Source organism: Leuciscus leuciscus (genome assembly GCF_965113295.1).
Source record: "Leuciscus leuciscus genome assembly, chromosome: 4".
In the NCBI taxonomy this organism is placed as follows: Eukaryota; Metazoa; Chordata; class Actinopteri; order Cypriniformes; family Leuciscidae; genus Leuciscus; species Leuciscus leuciscus.
The window spans coordinates 5,354,361-5,370,578 of NC_138728.1; positions in this window are offsets into that span (position 1 = coordinate 5,354,361).

Below are 16,218 nucleotides of genomic sequence, written 5' to 3' on the forward strand. Positions count from 1 at the left end.
ATGTCATCTGATGATATAGAACAAATTCAAGTGTTATCTAAAACTAGAAGTATTAAAATTTCTACATTTGTTTCCCCATCTTTCAACTAATCTCCAAACACAGGATTCAGTCCAAACGGATGTATCTTGGCAGACGAGATGTTACATGAACACTGGAATCAGACGTGCTTTGATGCCATTCTAGCTCTAGATACTTTCGCAGAAGGCATCATTTTACAGGTTTGTATAGAAGCTTCCCTTGGTGATTTGTTTCTCTGCAACTCAAACGTGAAGATCGTTTTATGTTTCTTTCTGGATATGTACAAAGATCGTCCCCAAACATAAAAATCTTTTAAAATATCGAAATGCGGTTACAATCCATTAGGCTCAAACAAGCTTGAGTGACATCTCCTTTCGAATGCCAAGGCTACAAGAAGTCACACAATAAAGAAACAAATAGCAGAATGGTATCAGTTATGGGATGTTATACAGTGATGTTTTGATAAATAGGTTATCGTGTCGTCATTTTTGCAGTGTTTAGTGGATCAAGGCTCTTGCTTCTGCCTGAATTTGTTCAGGATACACTAATCATACAGAACCCATAGAGACAACGGTAAAGATATTACTCTCTTCACGCTCCTGTGATAAAAAATAGTGTGATAGTGTGAAAAGAAATCTCCTTCCTCACGGCAATAGCCATTTCACTGTGACAAAAGCTAATACAAACAGCCTCACCGAGCTGCAATAAAATGTTCTTCCCTTCCTCGCCATCTGAAGTGAGAAAACGCTACGTCTTCAAAGGTGTCTCTTTAGATTGTATGTATACACCCGCCTGATAAAGAATAGGGGTGAGTGCAGCGTGTTTAAAGGGACTGTGAACTGATAGAGAGGTGATTCAGGTGTGGTATGGATTCATTTTAGTAGTCTGTCGAGTGTACGAGTGGAGATTAATGTCTTCGGCGTATCTAAGGTGTTGTACTCAAGCGCTACATGCAGACTGAGAGGGTCTGTGTGTGTGTGTGGCAGCGATAGAGAGAAAAATAGGGTGATAAAAACAGAAATATGGCTCTGTGCTCCTGCCCAAAGATGGCAGTCTCTCCCTGCAGGGGAGCGAGGAGCGCAGGGAGAACAGGTCATGAAAACAGGACGTTTATCCTCCATTAGAGCGCCGTTCCTGACAAAGTGCAGCCAGCACCACAGCAGAATACTAATACTGCTGATTCTCTTGTTTCTCTCTTGCTCACTCTCTCTGGCTTACAATAACACACAATTGCATTCATTTGGCAGAGGTGAAAACAAGCGTCTCTGACAAGCAGCCAATAAACAGTGCTGCTATTTATCACCTAACTCCTTTTAAACTCTTATTTTCTGCATTGGTAGGGTTGCTCTTTCTGGCTTTTTTCTGCAACATACGTGTTCTTAAATGGTTCAATCCAGTGAGATTTCCTCAGTTCATTTGGCATAGACATTTCTGTGCAATCCCACTAATTATCTCACATCAAGTTGAGCTTTTCCGCTAAACCTCTGACCGTGACGTCCCCTCGCGCTGCCGGGTCACGGCACCAGGGACTTCTTTCAGATGAGAGGACTTGACTATGTCATCAAGCTCTGTGCTAAACAATCTCATCTGACATTTCAATTTCAAATAGGCTGGTCGCCTACACTGCAGGGATGTAATTTCCACACATAATTGGCATTCGCTTTTAGAATTACAAACAGTTCAAGGGATGAAGCTGAGGAGTTTAAAATGCTTGTTCTCAGTCATTAAATTTTAAGTTGCATTGTTGTGCTATTAAGTGGAACCAGCTGGTGGCTTGTTATTTTATATTTGCCACCAGCTAATAGTGCAACTAAATATATATTTTTTCTTTAATTATTATATAATCTGATCTGCATATATATGTGTGTACACACACACACACACACACACACACACACACACACACACACACACACACACACACACACACACATACACGTCTATATTACTAACAGGGGACTATCGCTCTACACTGGCCAAGAGGGGACTAGTGTTTCTGGTCATTTTGAAGGAACAAAAATGACATACAAAATTTTCTTTTAAGCTCTTTTTTCATAATATAACTTCAAATATGCATTTTTTTATTTAAAAAAAAAACATGCCAAGTGGGGACCTGAAACTCTGAACGATCTCTATCTATACTAGTGGGGACTTGATAGCCTGCAATGGAGCTGTGTGTGTGTGAACAGTGAAGTGAACTGGCAGTGAAGTCTGCCTTCATTATGTAACTCTCTCTCTCTCTCTCTCTCTCTCTCTCTCTCTCTCTCTATATATATATATATATATATATATATATATATATATATATATATATATAACCTATCAGTTATCAAAAAAATTTAAATACGATTTGTTTTAGGAAAGACCATTTAAATCTACAACGGGGTAAAAAATACAGACGGCCCAACGGCAACAGTTCAAAAGCAGAGGCGAGAATATCCTTTTTCTTTTTTTTCTTATATTATTTTTATATTATTATATGATATATTATCTTATATTATTTATAAAATATTATTTTTCTTATTTAACGCTCTCTCTTCATAGATACTTTCTATGCTTGGTTATGCAGTCCCTAACAATTTACTTGTTACTACTTTTCTTAATAATTTCTTCTGTACCTCAGTAGCAGTTCCATACCAACAAATAATACAGAATATCATAACACTTTCAATGAAAGCACTATAAAACATCAGAAGCTTTATGTTGTGGACATTACAGCAAAGTTATTGCTTTAAGAAATTCATTCTCTGTTGTGGCCTATTAATTAAAACATAATTTCTACTATAATAAAATCAATAGACATGTCCTTATTTTTCTGTTTCCTTTGTTTCTAGGATGTTGATGTACAGAGATATTCAGTGTTTGAAATATTGCTCAATTTAAATGCAACCAAACATATGTCGTTTGTTACCATCCAACAGTGGACCTTTCTTTAAGATCTAATTCAAAACTTTTGAGTTGACTTGCTGCATCTGGTCATTTTGAAGAAACAAAAATGAAATAATTTTTTTCATAATATAACTTTAAAAAAAAATTAAAAAAAAAATAAAATAAAAAAATAAACATGCCAAGATTGAATCTCAACTCTGAACGATCTCTACCTATACAACAGTGGACTCACAATAGCCTGCAATGGAACTGTGTGTGTGTGTGTGTGAATAGTTAAGTATGTCTTTATTTTGTAACTATAAGTTATATATATTTATATATAGGCCTTCATAGATACTTTCTATGCTTGGTTATGCAGTCCCTAACAATTTACTTGCCATTGTTATGTGCCATTGCACTCACACATACATGTCTATATTACTAACAGACCAATGTCGCTCTACACTGGCCAAGTGAGGACTCAATGAACGATGTCTATCTATACAAGAGAGGACTTGAACAGTGTGTGTGTGTGTGTGTGTGAACAGTGAAGTGAACTGGCAGTGAAGTCTGTCTTCATTATGTATATATAGTATATTATATAGTATATTATATATTATGCCTTTTATCAGTCATAATATTTGTTTATTTTATTTAACACTTATTTTCTCTCTTCATAGATACTTTCTATGTTTGGTTATGCAGTCCCTTTAGGGTTTATAGGATTAATCAAACAGAAATAGCTCTTTAAGGTAACGATTTCAGGTCACTATAGTGACCTATATTTAGTATAGTGTAAAGCATACTTTATACAGTGAATAATGATTTTATTAATCAAAATGAACTTCGCGTCCCCAGTTGGATGGTAAAGAACGATACGTGTTTGGCTGCTTTGTACATTTCTTGCCATCACAAACACACTGTAAAGATTTTGGAGGTCAATCTCAAAATGTTATGTCGAAAAACTAAAGTGCAATAAATAATACACGCTTTAGGGTCTGTTTACACGACATCATTTTCAACTGAAAACTGAAAACGTTTTGGCCGTTCATTTCAACGAAAATGCCATTTTGGGGGCCTGACAATGAAAGCTTTTGAAAACGAGTTTTTGTGAGCTCATCTAAAGTGAGGACTAGTTATGCCTTGTAAAGCATTTATAAAGGAGATTTAAAGGCTGTTAATATTTCTATGTTCTCTATCGTGTTGTGTTTGTTTCCTTTTTCTGTTTAGAAGATAACTGAGTCTTTAAATCTCCTTTATAAATTATTTACAAAGCATAACTAGTCCTCACTTTAGATGAGCTCGCAAAATAGTGAACTGACCACTACTAAATGCTTTATAACTGCCTGAATCTACTACATTTACTCACACTTTCTAAGTGATCTTATTAATCACTGTAAACACCTAAATAACTGATTTGTAAATAATGCTATACTTCATTTAGAAATGATAAATTGATTTAATAAAGTATGAAAATGCAATTATTAAACACATTATAGATATGCTTCTAACTCAATAATACAGCGTTTAAAGGTGTATTTATAAACTGCTTACTAATGTCTGCTTTATGAATTATGATTTATCTGTTTACCAATGCTTAACTAATGATTAATAGGATGCAGTTTTTATAAAGGGTTACCATATATATTATATTATATTTCTCAAAATATAACTTCAAATTTGCATTTTTTTTTTATTAAAAAAAAAAGCATGCCAAGAGGGGATCTGCAACTAAATGTTATAATTATAATGTAATTATTATTATATTAAGATATTAATAATGCGACTGATAGTATTGGCTGCCTATTAATTAAAACATAATTTCTACTCTTAAAAAAAATCAATAGACATGTCCTTATTTTTCTGTTTCCTTTGTTTCTAGGATGTTGATGTACAGAGAAAGTCAGTGTTTGAAATATTGCTCAATTTAAATGCAACCAAACATATGTCGTTTGTTACCATCCAACAGTGGACCTTTCTTTAAGATTTAATTCAAAACTTTTGAGTTGACTTGCTGCATCTGGTCATTTTGAAGAAACAAAAATTAAATCATTTTTTTCATAATATAACTTTTAAAAAATCAAAATTAAAAAAATTAAAAAAATTAAACATGCCAAGATTGAATCTCAACTCTGAACGATCTCTACCTATACAACAGTGGACTCACAATAGCCTGCAATGGAACTGTGTGTGTGTGTGTGTGAACAGTTAAGTATGTCTTTATTTTGTAACTATAAGTTATATATATTTATATATAGGCCTTCATAGATACTTTCTATGCTTGGTTATGCAGTCCCTAACAATTTACTTGCCATTGTTATGTGCCATTGCACTCACACATACATGTCTATATTACTAACAGACCAATGTCGCTCTACACTGGCCAAGTGAGGACTCAATGAACGATGTCTATCTATACAAGTGAGGACTTGAACAGTGTGTGTGTGTGTGTGTGTGTGAACAGTGAAGTGAACTGGCAGTGAAGTCTGTCTTCATTATGTATATATAGTATATTATATAGTATATTATATATTATGCCTTTTATCACTCATTTTGAAAACGATGCCTTTACCATCTGCATGTAAACAACATAAACGTGAATTTGTGAAATTGTTACGTCATTCCAACCCGGTCACACTAAATGCGTCTCTATAGCACACATTGTGTTTATTGTGCAATTTATACGTGCATATGATAGGCATGGGTGGGTTTAGGGTAGGTTTAGTAGTGGTGTGTAATATGTAATATGTATTATATGTTTGGTTAGGATTAGTTTTGTAGGATGTGTGTGTATTACACTCAATAAAGTGCGTATTATATGCATGTAAAAAAATATATTTTCGCGTAAAAATTGCACGATAAACACAATGCGTGCCATAGAGATGCATTTTCATGACATCAGGCAGGTCATGCACAAGTATATAACATGGTCACATGCGTACTTATGTTCACATGTTCATGAGTATTTGAGTTTTTTTTTTTTTTTTTTTTTTTTTGACAAAGTAAGAAAGGTTTGGGGTGTGCTTTTAGATGGGCCTTTAAAATTTGACAAACAAATATCTTCAGTAACTGGATCTAGTTTCTATCAACTCCGTCTTTTGTCTAAAATTAAACACTTCCTAACTGACAAAACACTAGAGATGGCTGTTCATGCTTTTATTACTTCCCATTTAGACTACAGCAACTCATTGTATTGCGGTATTTCCAAGTCACAAATCGCTCGCCTTCAACTGGTCCAAAATGCTGCAGCAAGATTTATTCACAAAAGTAGTAAATATAATCACATGATGATGATGATACATTTTATTTATATTGCGCTTTTCTGCTTTACATATAGCCTCACATTCAAGCTGGGGCCAGTAGTACTGTTAGAGGGGCCAGTTTAGACCTTATTGTTGTCATATCATTTTCTGCACTGCACTATAGGCATTAACAGGCAAAATACCATGATTACCAATCATTCAACAATGTATTTGCATTGCCATTATATTTTTTAAATTTGCATTACATATTCAGAATCAGTCACATTAACTGCATTCTACGATTTTTGTGTTTTTTTTTGCAAAAAGATCAGCAAATTCATCTAGATTTAAGGCCTTTGCCCTCCTTGACTCAATACTTAGAACACCTAAATTGCTTAATCTGTCATCTGACATTGTGGACCTGAGATAGGTTTTCACCAGCTTTAGTGCATACAATATAATATACAATTAAATTATGCTTATTTTAAATGTATTGTGCAGGCTAGGTATAAAAAATATAGGAAAAACCATGATAATATGAAACGCTTTAAAACAGAGCGCACAAAGCGCGTATGCGCATCGCGGGTGCAGAATGATGTGCTCAAAGCAACATGGAGTCACAGTGTTCAGCGCTGCACAAGTGCGCATTTAAAAGTTCACGGCACAAAGCGAAGAAATTTCGAGCGCACAAATCCTAGTGTAGCCTATATCTGTCCAACAGTTTATTGATCATTTGTTTCTTCACATAGTGAAGTTTTAAATTCCAGTTATTGTGCGTTTGATGCCGATTCATAGTCCTTGTGGTGTGAACAGGCACACGGTAGCGAGTCGTTTTAAAACAGCAACAAACATAAAATACAAATACACAAAATAAAGTCATTTTATGCAAATCCACAGCCTTTTATCTACAGATCAAGCATTATAATGTGTATATATCATATTGGAGAGAGTTTTACCGTGCATATAACATAATATAAATTAACATTACAAAAGTTAATGATAGTACATTTCAAATACCTAAAAATTGACAATTAAGTGATTTTGTTCGGGTCAAAAATATTACTTAACATTAATGAACCAACGGTACACATGTTTTACTTTAGCAATCTTATGGGTTGTGGTCTCTCAGACATTGGCAGTAATAAAAATACAATAAAAACATAGTTTCCCTTTGGACTTAAATTACATATCTTTGTGGTATACGGTAGAAATATTGCACATTTCAGTCTAGCTTAGGTTTTTAAAATAAATAACACAGTCTTGGAAATAATATGTAAGCATGTGCAAATAAGCCTGTATAGTAAATCAAGTTCTGTTGGTCTTTGTGTTTAAGTGAGAAATAATTCATTTAAATTGAAAGATCTCAATGTTTATAAGATCTTTCAATTATGTTTAACAGTTTTGAGCGTATAAAAAGAGTGTATAAAAATGGGCTCTGAGTTTTGGCAGTGGTTGTGTCTAAGTGAAATATGTAGTTTGGAAGATGTAGTCACTGAATGCCATTAATACAACATTGAATGACACAGACATTTGCAACACTTCTACAGTAATACCGTAGTAAAATATTTTCAGAATCTAAAAATTAAATACTATCAAAACAATTAGATGTAGCTGAACACATACAGGTATTAATCTTTCAGTTTCATCACCATCTATAAAAAGGGGAAACTTGGGGGAAATGTGTACTGTACTGTAAACAATGACCATGTGACATAAAATGCTGTGAATTCTGAACAACAGAAAACAGCAGAAATATGTTAGAATTCTACCCGTTATTTGTGTGTTTTTTTATTTAACGTGTGTTTTTGGGGGGTAAAACCTTTTCTAGTGTTCTGGAAGAATGAGTTGATCTGAGAATGAAGTTTCAGTGCATTTTGAATGTGAAATGAACTGCTGTCAAGCTGTAAGTTGGTTTGGAGAAGATATCATGGTCTTTTAACCTGATATCATTTAAGACATCATTTAAGACTGTGGTATAAATGATTGAATGATTTAACCATAACTCATTACTATCCTTGATATTCTAAAATAGGTATTTTTCATGTGTATGTAGACTAGGCTGTGTATATTGAGTTGTTGCACTTCCCCCCCACACGCAATTTACATATCAATGCAGGAAGGCCTTAAAGGCCAGTGTTTTTCTTAGGTGAGAAAACTGGCCAACAACCCCCATGCAGAGTACTGTTACCAATATCTGTGCAACTTCTCAAATACACTAGAATAAACTAGAGAAAACGCTGGGATTTACCCTGCCAAATTTATTTTGTAAAGTTTTCTTTTGTAAAAATGTATTTAAAAAATAAATAAAACAAGAATTACACTATCTACTGTTCACTGCAGTTAATGTTACATTATCCACGTTTACAATACTGTACAAAAATATGAAACTGAGATTAACACTTGTATAGGTGTTTAGTTAAATATAATTTTTTTGTTTTTGTTTTTTTTAGATTCAGAATTTAAATATTAGGTTTTGAACATCAGTTTTGATTAGAGAATGTAAACATCTGCAAATTGGCCTGTATAGAACATAAATGTCTGTTGGTGTTTGTGTTAAGTGAGAAATACATTTTTTTTTTTGCCAAAGCAATAATGAATGATCCACAGTTTGGCTCACATAAGCTCCGTTCACACAGAGATTCCGGAAAATACACCTTGCACAATTCTGAAATCAGTATTATATATTATAATATAATATTTAAATATAAAATCTTGTTTACTTGTTTAGCACTATGTTTACAATGAAACTAAATTAATGATTATTCCAAACACAAATAAAATGTAAGTTTCCCAATTCTAAAGTCACTTTTTCAAAACTCTCTTCACACAGTGATCACACCTTCCGTCTATGTGAGCTAAACTGTGGATCACTGCTTTGAAAGATGTCATTGAATGCATTTTGTTCCATTTACATTAATTATTCTTAAACACAAACACCAACAGAACTTTATGTTCTATACAGGCTAATTTGCACGTTTACATACTCTTTTTAAAACTGTTAATAATAATAGTAATGTTAAACTGTTAAAAATTAATTTCAGTAATATCACATTGAAATAGATATTCTGATTCTAAAATATAATAATATCAAAATAATTAGATGTAAGTGTTAGTCTTTCATTTTCATCACCATCTATACAAAAGGGGAAACTTAGGAATATTTTAGTACAGTAATGTTAAAAAGTTAGTTTGTTAGTATACTTTACTTTATTGTCCTTTTTCAGGAAATTTGTCTTGGACTCAAAGCTGCATTAGTACACAACATATACATACACACACAAACCAAAAAGAGTTTAAAACTACATATATGTATAACTACATCTTGCTATTTAACATATTAATAGATACTCTAACGGTTACTCTTACTCAGTGGGACTCTATACCGTCTCCATGATGGCAGAAGCTGATACATTGGAAATAAAACATGGCTTGAATCACTCACTATTGTCTGTGCATTTTTTAAAAAATCCACGATTCGTAAATTGATTGAAGTGATGAGTACTCTCTTACACCCATAACTTACATTGCAGTTTTCACAAGACATGCAAGCTGTGATTTTAATTGGACCGAAAGATTGCCATATGAAGTGTGCATCCTATAATTTAAAAGACTACCTAAAACGGCATAATGAAATAATTGCATAATTCTCTGATTTACACCGAACAGCCTAAGTCTTCTTAAAAAAATACAATCGTTGCCGGAATTTTGAACAAAGATAATCAATGTGGGCTTTCCAAGTAAATGAACGATCAATGACCACACCTAGATACTTATAGGTATCCACCTGCTCAATATTATCATAGATGATAACTGGGCTGTAATCAAAAAGGATTATGAAACATCAACTGCAGTGAATTATAAACAGTAGATAGTGTCATTCTTGTTTTATGAAAGCATTTTACAAAAGAAAACATTGTGTAATGCTCCTGTTGTTTGTGTTTTTTTGTTTTATGTGTGACAAAGTGTATCACTAAGTGTATGGGTGAAACCTTTTCTAATGTTCTGGAAGAATGAGTTGATCTGAGACATGAAGTTTCAGTGCATTTTGATTGTGAAATGAACTGCTGTCAAGCTGTAAGTTGGTTAGGAGAACTGAGTGAAGAGTTTTGAAAATGTACCTAAATATTGAGAAATGTGTCATAGCGATTGTAAAAACCTGTAATTTAATTTAATTTGGCAGGGTAAATCCCAGCGTTTTCTCTAGTTTATTCTAGTGTATTTGAGAAGTTGCACAGATATTGGTAACAGTACTCTGCATGGGGGTTGTTGGCCAGTTTTCTCACCTAAGAAAAACACTGGCCTTTAAGGCCTTCCTGCATTGATATGTAAATTGCGTGTGGGGGGGAAGTGCAACAACTCAATATACACAGCCTAGTCTACATACACATGAAAAATACCTATTTTAGAATATCAAGGATAGTAATGAGTTATGGTTAAATCATTCAATCATTTATACCACAGTCTTAAATGATGTCTTAAATGATATCAGGTTAAAAGACCATGATATCTTCTCCAAACCAACTTACAGCTTGACAGCAGTTCATTTCACATTCAAAATGCACTGAAACTTCATTCTCAGATCAACTCATTCTTCCAGAACACTAGAAAAGGTTTTACCCCCCAAAAACACACGTTAAATAAAAAAACACACAAATAACGGGTAGAATTCTAACATATTTCTGCTGTTTTCTGTTGTTCAGAATTCACAGCATTTTATGTCACATGGTCATTGTTTACAGTACAGTACACATTTCCCCCAAGTTTCCCCTTTTTATAGATGGTGATGAAACTGAAAGATTAATACCTGTATGTGTTCAGCTACATCTAATTGTTTTGATAGTATTTAATTTTTTAGATTCTGAAAATATTTTACTACGGTATTACTGTAGAAGTGTTGCAAATGTCTGTGTCATTCAATGTTGTATTAATGCATTCAGTGACTACATCTTCCAAACTACATATTTCACTTAGACACAACCACTGCCAAAACTCAGAGCCCATTTTTATACACTCTTTTATACGCTCAAAACTGTTAAACATAATTGAAAGATCTTATAAACATTGAGATCTTTCAATTTAAATGAATTAATTTCTCACTTAAACACAAAGACCAACAGAACTTGATTTACTATACAGGCTTATTTGCACATGCTTACATATTATTTCCAAGACTGTGTTATTTATTTTAAAAACCTAAGCTAGACTGAAATGTGCAATATTTCTACCGTATACCACAAAGATATGTAATTTAAGTCCAAAGGGAAACTATGTTTTTATTGTATTTTTATTACTGCCAATGTCTGAGAGACCACAACCCATAAGATTGCTAAAGTAAAACATGTGTACCGTTGGTTCATTAATGTTAAGTAATATTTTTGACCCGAACAAAATCACTTAATTGTCAATTTTTAGGTATTTGAAATGTACTATCATTAACTTTTGTAATGTTAATTTATATTATGTTATATGCACGGTAAAACTCTCTCCAATATGATATATACACATTATAATGCTTGATCTGTAGATAAAAGGCTGTGGATTTGCATAAAATGACTTTATTTTGTGTATTTGTATTTTATGTTTGTTGCTGTTTTAAAACGACTCGCTACCGTGTGCCTGTTCACACCACAAGGACTATGAATCGGCATCAAACGCACAATAACTGGAATTTAAAACTTCACTATGTGAAGAAACAAATGATCAATAAACTGTTGGACAGATATAGGCTACACTAGGATTTGTGCGCTCGAAATTTCTTCGCTTTGTGCCGTGAACTTTTAAATGCGCACTTGTGCAGCGCTGAACACTGTGACTCCATGTTGCTTTGAGCACATCATTCTGCACCCGCGATGCGCATACGCGCTTTGTGCGCTCTGTTTTAAAGCGTTTCATATTATCATGGTTTTTCCTATATTTTTTATACCTAGCCTGCACAATACATTTAAAATAAGCATAATTTAATTGTATATTATATTGTATGCACTAAAGCTGGTGAAAACCTATCTCAGGTCCACAATGTCAGATGACAGATTAAGCAATTTAGGTGTTCTAAGTATTGAGTCAAGGAGGGCAAAGGCCTTAAATCTAGATGAATTTGCTGATCTTTTTGCAAAAAAAAACACAAAAATCGTAGAATGCAGTTAATGTGACTGATTCTGAATATGTAATGCAAATTTAAAAAATATAATGGCAATGCAAATACATTGTTGAATGATTGGTAATCATGGTATTTTGCCTGTTAATGCCTATAGTGCAGTGCAGAAAATGATATGACAACAATAAGGTCTAAACTGGCCCCTCTAACAGTACTACTGGCCCCAGCTTGAATGTGAGGCTATATGTAAAGCAGAAAAGCGCAATATAAATAAAATGTATCATCATCATCATGTGATTATATTTACTACTTTTGTGAATAAATCTTGCTGCAGCATTTTGGACCAGTTGAAGGCGAGCGATTTGTGACTTGGAAATACCGCAATACAATGAGTTGCTGTAGTCTAAATGGGAAGTAATAAAAGCATGAACAGCCATCTCTAGTGTTTTGTCAGTTAGGAAGTGTTTAATTTTAGACAAAAGACGGAGTTGATAGAAACTAGATCCAGTTACTGAAGATATTTGTTTGTCAAATTTTAAAGGCCCATCTAAAAGCACACCCCAAACCTTTCTTACTTTGTCAAAAAAAAAAAAAAAAAAAAAAAAACTCAAATACTCATGAACATGTGAACATAAGTACGCATGTGACCATGTTATATACTTGTGCATGACCTGCCTGATGTCATGAAAATGCATCTCTATGGCACGCATTGTGTTTATCGTGCAATTTTTACGCGAAAATATATTTTTTTACATGCATATAATACGCACTTTATTGAGTGTAATACACACACATCCTACAAAACTAATCCTAACCAAACATATAATACATATTACATATTACACACCACTACTAAACCTACCCTAAACCCACCCATGCCTATCATATGCACGTATAAATTGCACAATAAACACAATGTGTGCTATAGAGACGCATTTAGTGTGACCGGGTTGGAATGACGTAACAATTTCACAAATTCACGTTTATGTTGTTTACATGCAGATGGTAAAGGCATCGTTTTCAAAATGAGTGATAAAAGGCATAATATATAATATACTATATAATATACTATATATACATAATGAAGACAGACTTCACTGCCAGTTCACTTCACTGTTCACACACACACACACACACACACTGTTCAAGTCCTCACTTGTATAGATAGACATCGTTCATTGAGTCCTCACTTGGCCAGTGTAGAGCGACATTGGTCTGTTAGTAATATAGACATGTATGTGTGAGTGCAATGGCACATAACAATGGCAAGTAAATTGTTAGGGACTGCATAACCAAGCATAGAAAGTATCTATGAAGGCCTATATATAAATATATATAACTTATAGTTACAAAATAAAGACATACTTAACTGTTCACACACACACACACACAGTTCCATTGCAGGCTATTGTGAGTCCACTGTTGTATAGGTAGAGATCGTTCAGAGTTGAGATTCAATCTTGGCATGTTTAATTTTTTTAATTTTTTTAATTTTGATTTTTTAAAAGTTATATTATGAAAAAAATGATTTAATTTTTGTTTCTTCAAAATGACCAGATGCAGCAAGTCAACTCAAAAGTTTTGAATTAAATCTTAAAGAAAGGTCCACTGTTGGATGGTAACAAACGACATATGTTTGGTTGCATTTAAATTGAGCAATATTTCAAACACTGACTTTCTCTGTACATCAACATCCTAGAAACAAAGGAAACAGAAAAATAAGGACATGTCTATTGATTTTTTTTAAGAGTAGAAATTATGTTTTAATTAATAGGCAGCCAATACTATCAGTCGCATTATTAATATCTTAATATAATAATAATTACATTATAATTATAACATTTAGTTGCAGATCCCCTCTTGGCATGCTTTTTTTTTTAATAAAAAAAAAATGCAAATTTGAAGTTATATTTTGAGAAATATAATATAATATATATGGTAACCCTTTATAAAAACTGCATCCTATTAATCATTAGTTAAGCATTGGTAAACAGATAAATCATAATTCATAAAGCAGACATTAGTAAGCAGTTTATAAATACACCTTTAAACGCTGTATTATTGAGTTAGAAGCATATCTATAATGTGTTTAATAATTGCATTTTCATACTTTATTAAATCAATTTATCATTTCTAAATGAAGTATAGCATTATTTACAAATCAGTTATTTAGGTGTTTACAGTGATTAATAAGATCACTTAGAAAGTGTGAGTAAATGTAGTAGATTCAGGCAGTTATAAAGCATTTAGTAGTGGTCAGTTCACTATTTTGCGAGCTCATCTAAAGTGAGGACTAGTTATGCTTTGTAAATAATTTATAAAGGAGATTTAAAGACTCAGTTATCTTCTAAACAGAAAAAGGAAACAAACACAACACGATAGAGAACATAGAAATATTAACAGCCTTTAAATCTCCTTTATAAATGCTTTACAAGGCATAACTAGTCCTCACTTTAGATGAGCTCACAAAAACTCGTTTTCAAAAGCTTTCATTGTCAGGCCCCCAAAATGGCATTTTCGTTGAAATGAACGGCCAAAACGTTTTCAGTTTTCAGTTGAAAATGATGTCGTGTAAACAGACCCTAAAGCGTGTATTATTTATTGCACTTTAGTTTTTCGACATAACATTTTGAGATTGACCTCCAAAATCTTTACAGTGTGTTTGTGATGGCAAGAAATGTACAAAGCAGCCAAACACGTATCGTTCTTTACCATCCAACTGGGGACGCGAAGTTCATTTTGATTAATAAAATCATTATTCACTGTATAAAGTATGCTTTACACTATACTAAATATAGGTCACTATAGTGACCTGAAATCGTTACCTTAAAGAGCTATTTCTGTTTGATTAATCCTATAAACCCTAAAGGGACTGCATAACCAAACATAGAAAGTATCTATGAAGAGAGAAAATAAGTGTTAAATAAAATAAACAAATATTATGACTGATAAAAGGCATAATATATAATATACTATATAATATACTATATATACATAATGAAGACAGACTTCACTGCCAGTTCACTTCACTGTTCACACACACACACACACACACTGTTCAAGTCCTCTCTTGTATAGATAGACATCGTTCATTGAGTCCTCACTTGGCCAGTGTAGAGCGACATTGGTCTGTTAGTAATATAGACATGTATGTGTGAGTGCAATGGCACATAACAATGGCAAGTAAATTGTTAGGGACTGCATAACCAAGCATAGAAAGTATCTATGAAGGCCTATATATAAATATATATAACTTATAGTTACAAAATAAAGACATACTTAACTATTCACACACACACACACACAGTTCCATTGCAGGCTATTGTGAGTCCACTGTTGTATAGGTAGAGATCGTTCAGAGTTGAGATTCAATCTTGGCATGTTTATTTTTTTTAATTTTAATTTTTTTTAAAGTTATATTATGAAAATAATTATTTCATTTTTGTTTCTTCAAAATGACCAGATGCAGCAAGTCAACTCAAAAGTTTTGAATTAGATCTTAAAGAAAGGTCCACTGTTGGATGGTAACGAACGACATATGTTTGGTTGCATTTAAATTGAGCAATATTTCAAACACTGACTTTCTCTGTACATCAACATCCTAGAAACAAAGGAAACAGAAAAATAAGGACATGTCTATTGATTTTTTTTTTTTTTTTTTTTTTGTAGAAATGGTGTTTTAATTAATAGGCAGCCAATACTATCTGTCGCATTATTAATACCTTTATAATATAATAATAATTACATTATAATTATAACATTGAGTTGTAGATCCCCTCTTGGCATGTTTTTTTTATTTTATTTTTTATTAAAAAAATGCATATTTGAAGTTATATTCTGAAAAATATTATATAATATATATATGGTAACCCTTTATAATAACTGCATTTAATTAATCATTAGTTAAGCATTAGTAAACAGTTAAATCATAATTCATAAAGCAGACATTAATAAGCCGTTTATAAATACAGCTTTAAATGCTGTATTATTGATTT